This window comes from Xenopus laevis, chromosome 5S (assembly GCF_017654675.1).
Source record: "Xenopus laevis strain J_2021 chromosome 5S, Xenopus_laevis_v10.1, whole genome shotgun sequence".
Taxonomy (NCBI): domain Eukaryota; kingdom Metazoa; phylum Chordata; class Amphibia; order Anura; family Pipidae; genus Xenopus; species Xenopus laevis.
In genome coordinates, this window is record NC_054380.1 from 27,704,125 (window position 1) to 27,723,729 (window position 19,605).

Genomic DNA, 19,605 nt, shown 5'->3' on the forward strand with positions numbered 1-19,605 from the left:
AAATTACGAAAAATTCAATAAAATCAGACTTTTGAAAAATCACGAATTTTTCAGAATTTATTAAACCCCCTAGGATGGAAAAGTACGAATCTGAAAATCCAGACCTGTCGAGGTTGCATATAAGTCCCAATGATTTTTAGATGTGCACTGGGTTTCGTACAATACCCTGTTTTCGGGTGAAAATTTTGAAAAATTAATGAAAATCGGATGATAAAAATCAGATTTTTTCCCGCAAAGCAAATTTTCGGGGAAATTTAATAATAAATAAGTGTAAAAGACCCGAGTGGATCGGAGTTTGTAGCAGAAAATATTGAGATAAATTCAGACTTTGATAAATAACCCCCTAAAAGTTCCCTTATCTGGAAAACCCCAGGTCGCCAGCATTCTGGATATCATACCTGTATCAACTTTATAACATTAGTTTTCTGGCACTGATCCTGACAATTTTTTTTTAAAGATAATGAGTTTTGTATAAATAGTATCAGCATATTCTTTAATCCTATTTTCTATTCTGCTTAGACCTTAACTTTTTTAAATTATTATTTATGCGCAAAGTTTTTTCATATTTCCTTAACACTAGTTAGTAAACATTTCTACATATTCATCTAAGCTAACTTGATTTCCTTTTTGCAAATGAATTGAATTGCAAATAATAGAAAGCATTTACATTGCTTGTAACTACTTACTATCACCCCCCCCCACCTCTCTTTGTTTTCTTTATTTTTTTTAATTAGCAGCCTTTATCTCTTTTGCTATTAATGTCAATGCATTACCTACGTGGATTTCAATTTATTGACTGACTTTTTGTCATCTATTTGGAAACCTAACACTTTCTATTGAATTTATACTATATACAGTAATGCTTCTCTACACTTGTTAACTTGTCTTTTTTAAATAAAATCAAATTTTCTTAAAAATAACAAATAAAAGAAAAAAAAAGTAAATAATATCATCTGATTAGTATTGCCTAAATGAATTGTAAAGGCGTTATCCACTGGGCAAAGATTTTTAGCAGGTTGTACTATGCATAGCAAAAAATATATATTTTCTTGATGTTAACGTTAAAATATATATATGTATAAAATATTTTTTATATTAGTACAGTCAGTATTCAAGTTCCATATTATTCCATTAAAGAGGTTGTTTGTCCTTTAAATTAACTTTAAGTATGATGTAGAGAGTGCTATTCTGAGAATATTTGCAGTTGGTTTTCATTTTTTATTATTTGTGGTTTTTGAATTATGCAGCTTTTTATTCAGCAGCTCTCCATTTTGCAATTTCAGCCATCTTGTTTGAATAAAAGACTGAAATCTGAATAGGAGAGGGCCTGAATAGAAAGATGAGCAATATCAATATATTTGCAGCCTACAGAGCATTTGTTTCAGATGGGGTCAGTGACCCCCATTTGAAAACTGGAAGAAGTCAGAAGAAGAAGGCAAATAATTCAAAAACTATAAAACAACAAAATAATGAAGACCAATTGAAAAGTTGCTTGGAATTGGCCATTCTATAACATACTAAAAGTTAACTTAAAGGTGAACCACCCCTTTAAGCAAAATACCTTAAGCCCTTAAATCTTCTTTTCATAGCTAAATAGATTTTGTTTCATTACTTTGTATCATTTACATTGTTACTGATTTTGCCAATAAAATAAAAAATTTAATTTTTCTTGCACTGGTGGGGCATTGTAAAATCCGTTGCTGTCTTTACTTTATTGTACAAATTTTTTTTAGCAAAATAAATGTAAAACTATAAAGTACTTGGTCAATACTTTTTAATTAAATCATCGTTAATTTAAGTAACGTGTGGAATTATTTAGCTATTGTGTGGGGTGAATTGTAAAATGAAGTGTCTCAAGTGAGCTTTAAGACATTGCGAGAAGGCTGTGAGCAATGGCTATTCTGATGCTGCATATTTTAACAAAGGCTACTGTATGTGGCTTATTCAGGAACATTAGTGCTAAATTGCACAAGTGCAGTTTCCAACCGAAATCAATTAGATTCTTTGCTTTTTCTATTCAAAACTAATTGCAATTAGCAACGGGACTTATGCAATTTAGCACATTTGTGTAAACTTGGAGGCCCATTAATCAAAGGTCACATTTTAATGGTTTTAAAGGTGTTTAAAACCACAATTAAACTTTATGGTTTGTTCTTTTTACTATGGTTTGAATTTCACATTGTTTCATCTCTAAAAATGTGTAGTTTTTCTGTATTTCTTTTAAACACTAAAAATTTGAGATTTATTAAGTGTAATGACCACAAAAACTTTACTGCTCCAAGTAAAAGCAGTTGAGGTGCCATAGAAGTCAATGGGAGCTGCACAGATCCATTTTTAATCAATTCAGACTGTCAGAGGTTTTTGTATTTATTTCACTAATTATTATCTGAAAAATTCTAATTAGGTTGTAGATTTTTTTGTATTTTAGAGCATAGTTCAGTATTTTTTTCTGTTCATACTTTTTCTATTGTGATCCTTTAATAACTCACAATATAAAAATATTAATAATACTCATGGTATTCATAGGGGCCAATTGACTAAAGGGCGAAGTGACTAACGCTGTCGAAAATTTGCCAGCGTGACGTCATTTCGGGACTTTACCGATTTACTAACGGGCACTGGCGTAAATTCGCTAGTGAAGGAGATAGATTGTAGCGCTACTTCGCACTCTAACGCCAGGCGCCAGGCGAATTTTCGCTCTGGCGAATGGACGTAACTACGCAAATTCACTGAAATGCAGATTTTAATGAACGTTACCTCTTGCGCCAGACTTGCCTTCGCCACCTCAGACCAGGCGAAGTGCAATAGAGTAGATAGGACTTCCTCAAAAGAATACATATTTGGCTGCTTTTCAGTTTTTCAGGGTGATAGGCTGCAAAAGATCATACATTTTTTTAGGGTACCCGGCTTCCCCCCTACATTTCCTAACATATGGCACATAAACTATACACTGGGCTCATGTGTAGGGCAATATAACAACTCTATTTTATTTTATTAAGGTTCCCTGGGCTTGTGTAGTGTAATGTATTTGCTGCAACATATACGTCCATTGAAATTTAACTTCCCGCCGTTTGCAAATTAGCCAATGCTAGTGATACTTCTCTTTTCTTGCTGAATTAACGCTAGCGAAACTTTGCCATCCTTCGGCGCCCTGGACGCAACTTTGCATTTTAATGAATTAGCGTTGTTCTGGTGAATTTTCACCTGGCAAATTGTGGCGATGTAAGTGAAGCCGTCGCTGGCGAATTTCCGGAGGTTAGTGAATTCGCCCCATCGTTTTAGTTTAACTGTGGTTTCAAAAACCTCTAAAACCACTAAAATCTGACCTTTAATATATAGGCATCTCCCCCGCATGAGAAGGAAGCCTGTCTGTTTCAGGCATATATATCTTACCATTAAAGGCTAGAGAATGTGATTTGACTTACTTTTAACTTTTTTCTCAACAACAAAAACAATGGTTAATGGCCACTAAACCGTAATAGTTGTCTTTACATTGTTACATAGTTCCTTTAGGTTAGATAAAAGGACAACCCCTCGGGTTTGAATCTGATCTGAGGAACTGAAGCTGAGACCAAAAACACGTAAGGAGGCAACTATTGGCTGACCTCAGCTCAGGTCTGATCATAATGAAGCAGGGACACTGAACAGATCCCCTTCTCTAAAAAAATACACAGGCTGACAACAACTGGAGCCTTCAGCCGGAGTGCCCATAGCCTGAAATGAAAGGTGAGGCCAGGTTCAATTATGCTTTCATTCCTGAAGTTATTGCCATCTTTATGCAAGAAAGTACATGTACCTTGTTTGTGCAGTAAAGAACATTTTTGGCACCCTTACTGCACATGCCAACAGCTTCAATTGGTGCATTGGATGTCTAGGACATGGAAGAAAATGGCTGCATGGGAGTCACAAGTCACTCTTCTTCTTTACAAAATGCCCCAGTTCAGGGTAAGGTAAGCAACTAGAGCCATTTTTGACTGGCACCCCCAGTTTTTATACCTTACCTACTCGTTAACAAGGTAAATGTCTAATTATTCTAATTCAGCCATTGTCCCATAGTTTCAACAAAAGTCTTACTCAAGTTACCGTTTTAGTCTTGCCTAGTTTGCCACTGTTTTATGCTTTTTTTTATTTTTAATTATTATTTCCCATCCCCTCTTTATAGTGAAACCTCATTCACCTAATTCAGTTTCAATTTCATGGCCACATTCCACCACCCCCAAATGCAAGAAGTGGTTATTTTTAAATATACTTATTGGCAATTGATTTTATATGCAGTAGATTAAGGGGGTTATTTATCAAAATTCAAAAAATTCTCAGAATTCTCTGAAAACTAGGGATGTCGCGGACTGTTCGCCCGCGAACTAATTCGCGCGAACATCGACCGTTCGCGTCCGCCGAATGTTCGCGAACGTTGCGCAACGTTCGCCAATTTGGGTTCGCCTTAGCTGGCGCTTTTTTTTGCCATTTCTCCCCAAGACCAGCAGATACATGGCAGCCAATCAGGAAGCTCTCCCTCCTGGACCACCCCCACACCCCCTGGACCACTCCCCTTCCATATATAAACTGAAGCCCTGCAGCGTTTTTTCATTCTGCCTGTGTGTGCTTGGAAGAGCTAGTGTAGGGAGAGAGCTGTTAGTGATTTGAGGGACAGTTGATAGTAACTTTGCTGGCTAGTAATCTACTTGATACTGCTCTGTATTGTAGGGACAGAAGTCTGCAGGGATTTGAGGGACATTTTAGGTTAGGTAGCTTTGCTGGCTAGTAATGCCACCTAGCTGTGTGAGCTTGTTCACATTCTGTCTAAATAATAACAATAATAATTCCGTGTCCGTAAACACCACCTGAGTGACGTTTTTCAAGCAGCAATAATATATTCCGTATCCACTACTGTATACGTTGACCTTGCAGGCATTGTTTGCCCAGTCTTTAACCAAGTGCCACCTAGCTGTGTGAGCTTTTTCACATTCCGTGTCCAGAAACACCACCTGAGTGACGTAGTGTGATTTCTGCCCTTTACAGCACAAAACGCAGCGCTGTGTCAACAATGTATTTTTCAGAAACATTTTTGCCCTTGATCCCCCTCTGGCATGCCACTGTCCAGGTCGTTGCACCCTTTAAACAACTTTAAAATCATTTCTCTGGCCAGAAATGTCTTTTCTAGCTTTTAAAATTCGCCTTCCCATTGAAGTCTATGGGGTTCGCAACGTTCGCGAACCGTTCGCATTTTTGTCCGGACGTTCGCGAACATGTTCGCAAACATTTTTTCCGACGTTCGCTACATCCCTACTGAAAACGACTCTGGTGTGGGGAAAAAAAACTCGGTAAAATCTAGAAAAATTATGAATACTGCGACTTTTTTGATGTGCCGCCCAAATACTGCAACTTTTTTGGTTTGACACCTGAATACAGACAGTTTTTTGGGATTTGAAACCTGAAACTGCAACTTTTTTGGGATTTGATGTCTCGAATACTGCAACTTGTTTGGAAACCCCATTGACTTCTACAGGAACTCGGCAGGTCTGATTTGGAGTACTATTTTATTCTGACTTTTAACTCCATCTTGGTTTAATAAATCCAGGAAAAAAAATAGTTTTTCCCCTTTAAAAGGCCAATGAGAAAAAAATCGGATTTATTAAATAATCCCTTAAATGTTAAGTTGTAATGTAGTCGTCCTCCTGCCTGAGGTTAGATATGGGCACTAGTGATGGGCGAATTTGCGCCGTTTCACTTCACCGGAAAATTCGCTAATTTCGCGCGAAATTTGCGCCTGTTTTTGATGCCGGCGGCCGTTTTTTCGTAAAAATTTTTTTGACGCCGGCGAATTTTTGCAGCGAATTTTCGCGGGCGTTTCGCGAATTTATTCGCTGGCGGCGAATCGCGCAAATTCGCCGCGAATTTGCGCCTGTCGAATAAATTCGCCCATCACTAATGGGCACCCCAATATTTGTTTATTTACTGATGAGTGCATAGGTTTTATCTGCAAGAGAAGGTTCATAAAATCTTTAATATGAGCCTATAAAGGGCCGAGTGGTTGTATATTGCACTGTATTCATGTGTTTCATGAACAAAGGATTTTTAATGCCTGTGTTTAAGATGGGATGCTAAATCTTCATCTTGAGCATCTTTTCACTACAAAACTGTAGAATAAAAATCAGTGACTTTTAACAGAGCGGATGGTATTGCGTGTGTGCAGTTATCAGTAAAGAGAGATAGAAGCCAAAGGAGCTAATGACCAACAGGAATATCGGAACAAGCAAAAGAGCAATAAGAGCATTTGAAAGGAAACTCTGGAGCAGATAATCCCACTGATGCCAATTGAGCGAGAGCATAATTATTAAAACATTACTGATCACAGGGAAACACATTCCCAAAATTTTTGATCAGATTAAATGCGATAACAAAAAAGAGTCATAAGCAGCCCAAAACATACAAAGCCTAACTGTCAAAAGACACACTGATGAGATTTGCTTACAGAATGCAATGTTACCACTCAGCAAACTGAGTAGCCAAACTCAAGGCTAATATCAGGTATTTGGCGCAACTGAGACGTACACAAAAAGCTATGGTCCCAGTTCTGGTCACTGACACTCTGATGTTCAAAAAATGCTGCTGACCTGAAAGCCAGCTATTAGCAATCGAAACTGTTAATATCTAAAAAAAAAAAAAAAAAAACTCTAAAACTGCTAATATCTCATCAGAGCAATAAAAAATAAAATTAATGCAAACAGCTGAAGTACACTCTATTAATTAGTTATTCTTATTTATTCTTGAAGCAATAAGTGTATATTTTTTAGTAACATTATAATTGTAATATTATAATATTACATTGTATTAGTAATATTGGTGTGTAAGCAGCATCTCTGGTCATTGTGACTGATCCTGTGCTTTCAGAAATAGCTAGAACTTCACAATGGAACTGCTTTCAGATAAGCTTTTGTTTTTACTATTCTATTTCTCAGGGATCCCCAACCTTTTAAACCCGTGAGCAACATTCAGAAGTAAAAGGAGTTGGAGAGCAACACAAGCATGAAAAATGTTCTTGGGGTGCCAAATAAGTACTGTGATTGGCCATTTGGTAGCCCCTGTGAGGATTGTCAACCTACATTGAGGCTCTGTTTTGCAGTACATCTATTTTTTATACAACTAAAACTTGCCTCCAAACAGGGAATTCAAAAATAAGCTCCTGCTTTGAGGCCACTGGGAGCAACATCTAAGGGGTTGGAGAGCAACATGTTGCTTACGAGCTACTGGTTGGGGATCACTTAATTGAAGGAATCGAGGTCAGGCTCCGGTGTTTAACTGTTGAGTGCTATTCTCATATCTATCACTAGGTGGGGTACTGTAGCATTTTAGCAATGCAGGAATCAGGGATTTGTTATCTGGTTACCTTTCCTTTGTTCTGTTGTTAGGCTGCTTGGGGAAAGGGAGGGGTGATATCACTTCAACTTGCAGTGCAGCAATAAAGAGTGAATTAAGTTTACCAGAGCAAGTGACATGGCTGGGGGCACCTGATAAACTAAGAACATTGCCAGCACCACATTAAATTTCAAAATTTAATAAAAAAAGTTTTCATTTTTTTCAAAAATGTATTTCAATGCAGGATGCTACAGAAGGAGCATTTCTTTAAAAAAAACATGTTTTCCCAAGAATCCCTTTAATAACCATCCTACTATTAATCCGTTTCTACAAACCCCCAAAGAAATTTGCAAAGGGGTATAAACTGGGCAGAGACAGTTAAAGTAAATAGGCACTTAATGTTATCCAAATGTTATATTATATTGAAAGGAATAAATTTGAAGATTGATTAACTGCACAAACTATGGCAGCAAATTAGACAAAAAATCTTAAAATGTGTTGCTGCTTTTCATTACCCCTGTATTCCCATCCACAGGTTTTTTAAATCCACTATTCTGGACAGGTTCCATGCAAGTGTTTAGCATTTTCAGTTTCTTTTCATCTTCACCAAAAATGTGTGCTCTTTATATCCCTGTTTTAATTCCTCACTCTCTGATGGACATCAGATGATTCTGCATTTTCCGTACCAAACTGGAACAGCCCTTGTTATTTTACATGCAGAACTCAATTAGGTTTTACAAGCATTTATTGAAGTAAAAATCCCTATAAATACACGAGAAGTGATTTATAAATACAGGTGGTAAATAGCACCAGTGGTAGTTACCAGATACAGAGTGCCTAAACCCCAGAAGTACAACACAGAGCCACTCACACCACAGAAATGTGATACAAAACCTCATATTCCAGCATTACAAGTTAGAGTTCCATATACTGTACAATGAAGAGATGAGTTATGATTTTTCTTTGTCCAGTCTCTACTCACAGGAGATTACAAACTCACACTGGGTCCTGCTAGTCCATGCTTCTTCTTGCATTCCAGTGGGAGGGGGAGTATCTAGTTATCTGATGCCCATGCAAACTGTAATAAATAGTCAGCTCTTCTGGCTAATATTTGGATTTACATTGGGAGTTCATCCCCTTCATTCCCCTTGCCTCCAGGATCTTTTTGGGTGATAGTATAGGTTTTTCCCTTTTATTTTATTAACTGACTGTATATTAATGCATGTCCTTTTTGTAACATCTTTTTGTACATATGTACTTTTATATCTTTTTAATTATTAAATATAAAATTTAATACATTTTGGCCTTGATGTTCTAAAAGAACCCTAGCCTGAAAGTGTGTATCTTTGTGCCTTAACCCTCTGTGTGCTGAGTGAAAAGCTGAGTCTATTTGTATGCTAGTTACCCCTTTGGAGACTGTGGAATCAAGTGTGTTTGTTGTGTAACAATTACTAACAAATTGATGTGTCTCTCAGAGTCCTGAGAATGGTGGGAGCAAGGTATGTGAATTTTGTGGGTGCTGGTTGGTCTTTGGGGGCTGTTGTGCTAGTCTTGTGAAAGGTGAGTGAGAGTCTGAGCTAGTGACCCAATAGCCACACAAAGGGGGTAGTTTATCAAAATACAAAAATGTATCAGAATTTTCAAAAATACTACGAAATCTGCATAGATTTTTTTCTCCTTATTTATCAATACATTTTCCCGAAAATTTACTGTGCGGAAAAAACGTAATAATATCGTTAAAATTTTTTTTAATTTATTGAGTTTTTTGGATTTGTCTCCCGAAAACTCGGATTATTGCCCGAAAACCACAAAATCTTCAGATTATTGCACAAAACCAAGCACAGATCAGGATATCTTCAGGACATCTCCCATTGTCTTCTACATGAACTCGGTAGGTCTGAGTTGGAGTACTTTTTTATTCTGACTTTTAACACCCGCTGGGTTTAATAAATGTGAAAAATTTTACGGTTTTTTTCCACAAATTATTTTCTCTTTAAAAAGGCCAATGAGATAAATTCTGACTTTGATAAATAACCCCCACAATGTCACACCCAGCACAAGGGAAATACAAACTTTGCTATACCATTAGTAGCCTAGGGACAACTCATAGGACCCCATAACTTTGAAATCTAGGGGGCCAACACGATCATATTTTAGTACATAGTAAATTATAAATTTCATTCAGTTCTACTACAGGTTCCAGGTTAGCCAACAGAATTACTTCCAGTGTTTTATAACCATTTGATTGATAAGGTGTTTATCAGATGAATATGAAAGGATGATCTTCTATAAAAATGGGACCATGCAATATCTGCCACAATCATTTATATGTGACAAATTTCTTTGATGTAAACAAGTTAAATCTTGACTTTAGGGAGAATCCTTCAAATAACACAAATGGAATTATTTACTGATGTTATAAATTCCCTATTAAAGGGCAAGTCAACCCCAAAATAAAAGTTTGCCTACTAAAAAAGAAAACATAATTCTAAGCAACTTTCCAATATGCATTTATTAAAAATGTTCAGTGCTTTTAGTTATTTGTAAAATCAGTGGCTATTGAAAGCAGTATAGGTTGTTACTTTTTAAACAATGCTGCAAATGTCTTAGTTCCCCAGCAAAGACTTACATTGTAGCAACCAGTACATAGAATAGAAAAGGACAAACACATCCTCTAATAGCAGTGCATATACAAATAACTTAACAACCATAGAAAATTTGTAATGAATGTATATTGCAAAGTTACTTAGAATTGTGTCTTCTTTTTTAGGCAATTTTATATTTTGGGGGTTGACTTGCCCTTTAAATGACAGATAAATTATGCAGATCTGCTTGGAGGTCATTTTTTCGTGATAAAGCTAGACTACATATGGATTCCTTTTTTTTTTTACTCTGGGAAATTACAAGAAGTAAACAAAATAGCAGCATGTAGCCTTGCTCAGTTAGAGTTTGATAAAGTGCAAGTATTCAGCGTGTCATAGAGGGATAATTTAACAAGAAAGGTTTAAAAATAGAAGTTCATAAGAGAATACTGTTCTCTCTAACAACCAACAGAGCTCACTTTTCGCTAGTTATGGATGTTTATTGCTCTCAAACTATCGTAAAAATACAGAACAGCTGTTGAACTGATGACATGGTTTTTCTAAAACAGCCCACCAGGGACTAAGTCCACTGTTAACACTTGAAATTATATTTACGCCCTCACATTGCTAACCTCCAGCATCATCCCTGATCGATGGTGACTTTCCACAGTTACCAGCTGGAGTAACACCTGCTTAAATCATACTTAGAAGTTCTGTGGAGATGGGAAGAATTAGTCGCATACCTGAAAAATCCGATTTCAGATAAGATTTCATTTTACTATTAATGCTTCAGCCAGCATGATTTTGTTATCAGAACCACCAGGGTTGTAGTATGGGCTGACAATTATCATGTTACAATAGATTTTTCACCTCTAGATTTAAAGGGGATATATATACAAATGATAGCAATTTTTTTGTACAATGAAGGAAATGTATTCGCATGCAACTTTCCAACCTACATTAAAGGATTTCAATGATTTTAAAGTTATTAATTATTTTTTATAATTGTTTTTAGTCTCTTCTGCTGGGGCAGTAGACCTAATGCCAACCCCACCCTCACTTCTTATTTTCCTAAAAGAGGCAAATTATTAAAATTAACATTCATCACATTGCATGGGCGCCACCTTCTGGATCTCCAGTCTTCTTCTGTAAGTGAGTGCCTTATTGGCGCATGCGCAGTTGGAGCAATCTTTTGGTTCATAGCAATTGCGCATGCACCAGAAATTGCCGAAGGGAAGGGACCTGAAGAAGACCAGAGATACAGAAGATGGCGCTTACTCTGCACTGATACCTGAGCAAACTTTTAGGGGTAATTTCAGTGGTAACTAACTCTGTGGGGGGAAGCAGGGTGGGGGGGAATACCTAGGGGCACATTTACTTAGCTCGAGTGAAGAATTAGAAGGAAAAATATTTCGAATTTCTAAGTATTTTTTTGGCTACTTCGACCATCGAATTGGCTACTTCAACCTTCGACTACGACTTCGAATCAAACGATTCGAACTATAAATCGTTCAACTATTCGACCATTCGATAGTCGAAGTACTGTCTTTAAAAAAAACTTCGACCACCTACTTCGCCACCTAAAACCTACCGAGCACCAATGTTAGCCTATGGGGAAGGTCCCCATAGGCTTTCCTAGCTTTTTTTGATTGAAGGAAAATCGTTCGATTGATAGATTAAAATCCTTCGAATCGTTCGATTCAAAGGATTTAATCGTTTGATTGAACGATTTTTCCTTCGATCGTACGATCGATGGAAATGTGGTAAATCCTCGATATTCAACCAATTGTAAATGTGCCCCTTAGTGTAGTAGGTAGGGGTTTTTCTTATCGGGTGGGAGTTATTTCTCCTTTAACAGATATGTATTTGCTAGGCAACACAAACTTTTGCAGCATTGTTTAAAAAGCAACCAGGAGGTAGGCAAATACTGCTTTCAATAGCAATTGTTGTTACGAATAACTTTAAAAGCACTGAACATTTTAAGAGTTGCATATAGGAAAGTTGCTTAGAATTATGTTTTCTTTTATTAGGCAATTTTTTTGGGGGGGTTGACTGAGTAAGTAAAATAAAAAGTCCGACCAACTAGAATCCATGTTTCGATCTTATTTATTATTAAAAAAGCACAATTTAATTGGATTGGGGACAAACTCGATAAAATCATGCAAAAACCCGAATCATATAATTTTTTTGTCTTTTTTGCCGAATCACTTGATTTTTTCTGGCTTTTTCCCATAAAGCCAGAATTTTTGCCAGAAAAGTTTACATTTTTTGGGCTAATTCCAGTGCAGACCACACAAACTTCCAAATAGGATAGGGACCTCTCCCATTGACTTACTGTATATACAACCTCAAAAAAAAATTAAGTTTTTCTTAAACAAAAAATTTTGATTTTATAGTAAAAAAACTCAAAGTTTTCATGTTTTTGGCATTTGGTCTTAATAACTCCCTTAGTGTAGTTAGTATTTATTTCATAAGGACAATGATGACATTCCAGTGAACCGGGTTTAATGCCCAGTGCCCATGACTGGGTCATGTGTTACATTGTGCTCTTCGATGCAGTTATATATGCAACATTGCATATTCAATCTAGATTGATTTAGAAGCAATATTTTCATTTTATCATGTTGCTTGCTTTACACAGCCAACAAATGCATTTTTACTATAGTACTGGTTTTGGCATTGCAATCTCAATGACATCAATCATGACACAACATTTTCAATAAGATGCACCGAATCCAGGATTCGGTTCAGTATACGGCCTTTTTTACTAAATTATAAAATATGAATAGATTGTGTGGAATTAAAATACTGTTTAATCAATATAACATAAATGTTACAGTCAATAGGTGACCGGTCAGTCTATCAATTCATACACATTAAAAAAAAATGAATTGTTGAATTTTTAGTTGGTTGGAACCACCAACTTGTGGGATTAAAATTATTATTTAACTCTGCGAGTTGGAATCTTGAAATTTTTCAGCAGGATTTGGCCAAATCCAAGTACCTGGCTGCAGGGGCGCACCGCCAATGAGGCGAGCTGAGCCGCTCGCCTCAGGCGGCAGCGCATGAAAGGATTCCAGGGGCGGCAAAAAGCCGCTCCTGCACCTTTAAGAGCCGAATTTCCGGTTTTTGAACCGGAAATTCGGCTGTACTATTGCGAGAGAGCGCAATTGCGCTCTCCGCAATAGTGTTTCTGCCTCCCCTCCCGACGCGTAAGTTGGTGAGGGGGGGCGGCATTGCAGGAGCCGCCTCAGGCGGCTCCTTAGTCAGAATCGCCGCTGCCTGGCTGAATCTGAATCATAAACATTTTTGTCGCAGAACAAGGAAGTAAATAAATGTTTCCTTCTCCCCTTGTTTAACTAATTTGCATATGCAAATATGGATTTGGTTTGGTATTCGGCCGAATGTTTTGTGAAGAATCTTAAAATAGTGGAACTGGTGCAGCACTAATTTCCCCACCAAATTCAAAATAAAAGATTCATGAGAAGTCAGGTTCATTGTTCAGTTGACATATATCAGTTGTAGACTTTCTGCTTGTTATTCTAGTTGCTGCCAGCTTTGACCTGTACCTGATACACAAGACTGATTATTAGGTTCCCTATCCTGCCTTTTTGAGTCCTGCTTAGTCATTTTCAAATTAAATATGAAACCCAAATGTTAATTCTTATTAAAATATCCTTACCTGTTATAAACACGTATAAAAATCTCAATAATTTATTGCCTGCCCCGAGGCATAGAGGCTGGGCAGGCAATTACTTTCACTTTCCATTCTGCACTTTCTAGATGTAACTGCTCTCCTCACATTCCCCTTCCTTCTAATTGTGAAGCCAGTGCATGGGCATCAGGTTTCCCTTCTGTTGCATAAATAAAATTTTGTCATGATGCAAAGTTTGCCTTTAAACAGTGTCCACAAAATGGCACCCATCTGCTTGCTGTGATTTAGAATCCCAAGACTAAAATAAACATTATTTAAATAATTTATGTAGTGTAAGTGAATTGCATTTTGCTTGACTAACACCATAACATAGGAATTGGAATTATTTCTTAGGGTGATAGATCCCCTTTAAAAATGAAGACCATTTGCTGATTTACATTTATATCACTTATTGCATCATACTTAAAGGGATACTGTCATGGAAAAACATGTTTTTTACAAAATGTATCAGTTAATAGTGCTACTACAGCAGAATCCTGCATTGAAATCCATTTTTCAAAACAAGAAATGGATTTTTTTATATCTAATTTTAAAATTTGCTATGGGGCTAGACATTTTGACATTTCCCAGCTGCCCTCAGGTCATGTGACTTGTGCTCTGATAAACGTCAGTCACACTTTACTGCTGCACTGCAAGTTGGAGTGATGTCATTACCCCTCCCTCCTACAAGCTGCTGTAATGTAAATAGAGCCTTGTCTGCTGAGCCTGTCAATTGAACAATAGGCAGGAATCAAGATAAACTCCCACTGACATCACTTCAGAAGGACTGAAATAAGATAGTCCTGTGATCACTGCCCCCACTTACGTTTCAAAAATAAATATATACATATATATATATATATATATATATATATATATATATATATATATATATATATATATACACACACACACACAATTCATTTTGGGCACTGGAAAAAATATTTTATATAGATAGTTTATTATATTTGTTTACACAAAAATGAATGGCAGAAACACAGGAGTAAACTCCCAGCACTGATGACAGGGAATAGAAAAAAAGGATAAAATAAGGAGGACATACTTGAAAACCAGGAAAACTTAGGAGGAAGTCTACGAAGGGTTAAAATAGCTCAGGAGAAAGGAGGCAGTAAGTAGTTAATGAAAAAAGAAGTATTGCAGGCAGGAAAGGAGCAAGGTCTGTGTGAGGTGGATAGCAGAGGGAACTCACGGCTCCTTTACCTCACCTAGTAACCAGTAAAACTAACTAGGAAGGCAGCAAGGAGAGAAAGCTCCCCCCTCCAAAGGAAAGCAGAGAACAAACTTACAGAACGGCAGGAGCTTTGATAGTGTCTGTGGGAGGAGGGGCTGCTAGTGCAGCTGTAGAGCAGGATGTAGAAAAGTGAAAGTAATTGCTTCCCTGCAAACCATGTGACCTCTCTCCTCCAAACATCACAGGCATGGGCAGAGAGGGGAGGGGGAGTGTACAGCTAGATTCTCGTGTCGTAGTGCGACCTGGCTTTTCATTACAGAGTGGCTGCCTCCAAGCACACAGGTAATGCTGTGCCTGCTGTTAGAGCAGCACAGGATGAATGTGTAATGAGCAGAAATGGAAGCCCCCATGCCAAAATACAAACTAAAATAACTTATGCATGGATTTGTGGATTAACAGTTTATTTGCCAGACAGTGTTTATGGATGTGTGTTTTTTATAAAAATGCAAAAAAAAAAAAAAGTTTAAAATGACGACAGATTCCCTTTAAGGATACTTTTATGAATAATATTAGTCATCTGTAGAGAGAAGAGTTTGTTTGGTCTGTTTGGCTGCTTAACCATAATTATTACCAGTTGATATGCCTTTAAAATTGTTTTAAATGCTAGTTTTGTAATTTGTTTAATTTGAACCAGACCCAAAAGCAAATTGCAGAACACTAACATGTCAGACTATTCAATTTATGAATTGCTAAAGCCATCGTTGTCTTAAGGTCCCCAAGGAACAGCCAGTAAGAAGCATGTACTTCAAATGTTTGTGCTCTTTTGCGGTAATGTGTTTACATTTCTAATCTACATAGTTCTGGGCTTCCAAACATAATCTTTTTAAGAAGAAAAGGGAGTTAAATAAAGGAGAAAGAGTTTTCATGCTCATTACAAGCATATTCCTATACTATATCGTTCTTATACCTGTTGAAAGAAAAGCAAAAGTCCTTTATATTTGTATGACAAATATAGGTTGTCTGTGCAAAATGATTTATGTCTACTGGGCTATCAAGACTAAACTAAATTCCATAAAAAGGTTATTATACTAATACTAACAATAATAATAAGTAATAAAAGTAGTTGTAATAATGATATTTACCCAATATAACATTTTCTTAGCTCACATTAGATCTAGACAGTGATAGAGCTTTGCATATCAGAAACTCTAAGACCACCAATCAGGTTCTTACCGTAACATGTTTACCTGACTTGTCTGGCTGTCCAAAGGGTGTGGTCTGATATCACTGGGGAGTATGGCCAGGGAAATGGGCTGTAAAATGCCAAAAAAGGGACCACTATTTACATTTTGTCATTGATTATAAACATAGATACTATATAACTATGCCAGCACAGGTATTCCCCTTGTACTGAACACAATTTTGCAGGAAAATGTGAGGGTGAAGTCACTCTTTAAACAGGGGTAGCAAGAAAGATTCTCATAATTCATACCACATGGGGGTGAAGTCATTTAACAGGATTGTTGAAAGCAGCATTGTTTGCTTAATTTAGTAGAATGTTGCTTATTAAATATACACTTGTACTTGAAAGTTTTTGAACCCTTTAAATGTTCCATATTTTTATATAAATGTGACCTAAAGCATCTGATTTTCAAAGAAGTCCTAAAAGTAAATTAGTTCAACAAAAATAATAATGTTTGGTCATGCATATATTGAAAAAAATGATCCAATAACATATCTGCATGTGACAAAAGTGAATCTTTAGGATTATCATTAGTGATGGGCGAATCTGCGGCGTTTCACTTCGCTGAAAAATTGGCAAATGTACAGAAAAATTCGCAAAACGCATTGAAGTCAATAGGTGTCAAAATCATTTTGCGCGACAATTTTGACGCGAGCGTCAGTTTTTATATGCGCGACTATTTTGTCCAAATGCATTAAAGTGAATGTGAGTGAATTTCTATAAGTGCAATTATTCTGATGAAGGGCGGATTTTTCGCCGACAAATTATTTGCCCATCACTAATTATCATATAATTTGAAGGTGAAATTAGAGTCTGGTGTTTTTAGTCAATGGGATGACAATCAGGTGTTGTAAGTGTTGTACACTTTAGAAAAAGTGTTGTTGATGCCCATAAAGCTGGAAAAGGTTACAAGACTGTCTCTTGAGAGATTGGACTCCACCAATCAACAGATTGTGTATAAATGGAGAGAATTCATGCTAATTGTTACCCTACGCAGAAGTGGTTGACCATCAAAGATAACTCCAATTGCAAGGCATCTAACATTCTCAGAGGTTACAAAGGAACCCAGGGTAACTTTTAAGCACATTGGCAAATGTATATTAGTTCATTAGTCCACCAGCAGGAAAACACTGAACAGTAATGGTGTGTATGGTACGCAGATATGTTATTGGATCATTTTTTTCAATAAATACATGACCAAATTAGGACTTGTTTGAAAATCAGATGATGTTGTAGGTCACATTCATATAAAAATATAGACATTTTTAAAGGGGTCACAAACTTTCAAGCATGAATGTATGAAAACGTTAATGCCATAGCTTAATTATCACATCAAAATGCATTTACTGTATTTATGATTTGTCCAATGAAAATCTGGACCCATTTTGCCCGTTATTGGCTCAGTTCATCTACTTTTATTCTTGTCTAAGAAAATCTTGTTTCTATGGTAGGATGCAAGATGCTTGTTCATAATTTTGTGAGAAGAAGCCACAAGATATGGTGATAGGACAAGCCCAATGGCATGCTCCATAACAGAAAACACCCCCTTCGTTTTCTTATAGCTTGCAAAAAGAAAGATAAATCTAGCATAGACATTTCCTTAAACAAAGCACAGTTCTCAGGAAAAATGTAAGAATATTGTAGGGGAACGCCAGTCAAGAATAAATTAAAACTTTGCCCAATGAAACACAGTATTCAATTAAACTATGTTGATTATTATATAACTAAAATAATGCTCGTTTTTACCTGTAATTTCTTAATATTTGCTTAATATTTTGAACCTGGGCACCTACAGGGTATTGGCTTATTTTGCATCCAGCTTCTTTATGCAAAAAGAGAATCCTGTATTCATATTTCACATTTTATCAAATAAGTTTCATCCTTATTCACCATCACTTCTCACCGCTTCCTGGCATCTGAAATGGCAATATACTGGTATGGGATCTGTCATTAACAAACTCATTATCCAGAAAGCTCAGAATCACATGAAGGTCATCTCGTATATACTCCATTATAATCACATACATTTGTAGAAATGATTGCCCAATTAAGGTGCAATTCATCCTTATTGGAGGCAAAGCAATCCTATTGGATTTATTTAATATTTAAAGTGTTTTAAGTAGGCTTGAGTTATGGAGATCTAAATTATGGAAAGACCCCTTATCTGGAAAACCCCAGGTCCCACCCATACCTGTATATTAATTCTAGTTAAATGTTCTCAAAGCTCATGTATCAAGCATGTTGTTATGTTTTACTGCACCAAGGAATTGCATAAAGGTAGATCATACATCAATGGTTAAGCCCACAACCCTCAAAAATGTGCTGAATTCTAAGGGTGTATATAGCCTTGAGACCAATACTGAGCATGCCCATCATTATAATGGAAACAAAGAAACAAACATAATCTGTGAATTATGTTTTTATTTATAGTTCAATTTCCATATCTCCTGTATATTATCAAAGATGAAAGATACAAATACTATGTGCTTCATTCCAAGGAATGGATGGTAAAAATAGAACAATGCAGCTGAATCCTTTCAGAACAAAGTATAGTCGACAGTCATTTCATTTACAGTTTTTATTTCCACTAAAAAAGGAAAACTCCCCCAATATTTTACTTGACATTTAGAAAGAGGAATACTTGTACTATTAATCAGCTCGCAACACTAAAGCTTACGTATCTGATTAATCATTTCCACTAACATTGCCAATTGATCACTGGAAAATATTTTTGTCCAGCTGGGAATTAAAAAAAACTTCTTGAGAGGAATCAGAAATGTTTATACAAATCTTATTACTAAATCGAATGAAATAATTTGAGCTCAGATTTCATACAAGCAAGTATGAAAGGTCGAAGATACAGGAAACCGTTCAGCAAATTCTCAAACGTGTTAGAACAGCCGCCTCGCAAGATTTCATTCCCGGGACTGTTTAATCACAGAGAACTTTCAGCTTAGTAGTATTTTTATAATTATATGCACATGCTGTGTCATGTAATAACTGCACACCTGTGAGTTAACCCCAGCTCACTGTTCGCTGAATCTAAACAATATAACGTGACTTGGTAAAATGTTCATTGCTTTTGACATTAGAATTTAGAATTTTGACACCAAGTAGTGAAGCTGAGAGCACATTATGAAAGGTTAACACTAGAATATTCCCATTGGGTCCATAAATACACATTATCTGTTAAATCCCAACATCTGCACATAGCTATTGCCTCTGACCTCAAGTAAGAATGAAATACTAGGACCTGGAAATATTGGTATTTGTTTTTACATCCAACAGCATTCATATGTAAGAAACCTAAAGGATTATTTTTGATTGCAAGGTAGTAAAATGTGTACTAACCAGCATAAATCATTCATCTATAGCAGGGATCTCCAACCTTTTGAACCTGTGACCAACATTCAGATGTAAAAAGAGTTGGAGAGCAAAACTTGCATGAAAAAATGTTCTTGGGGTGCCAAATAAGTGCTGTGATTGCCCTTTTGGTAGCCCCTATGTGGATTGTCAACCTACATTTGGCAGTACACCT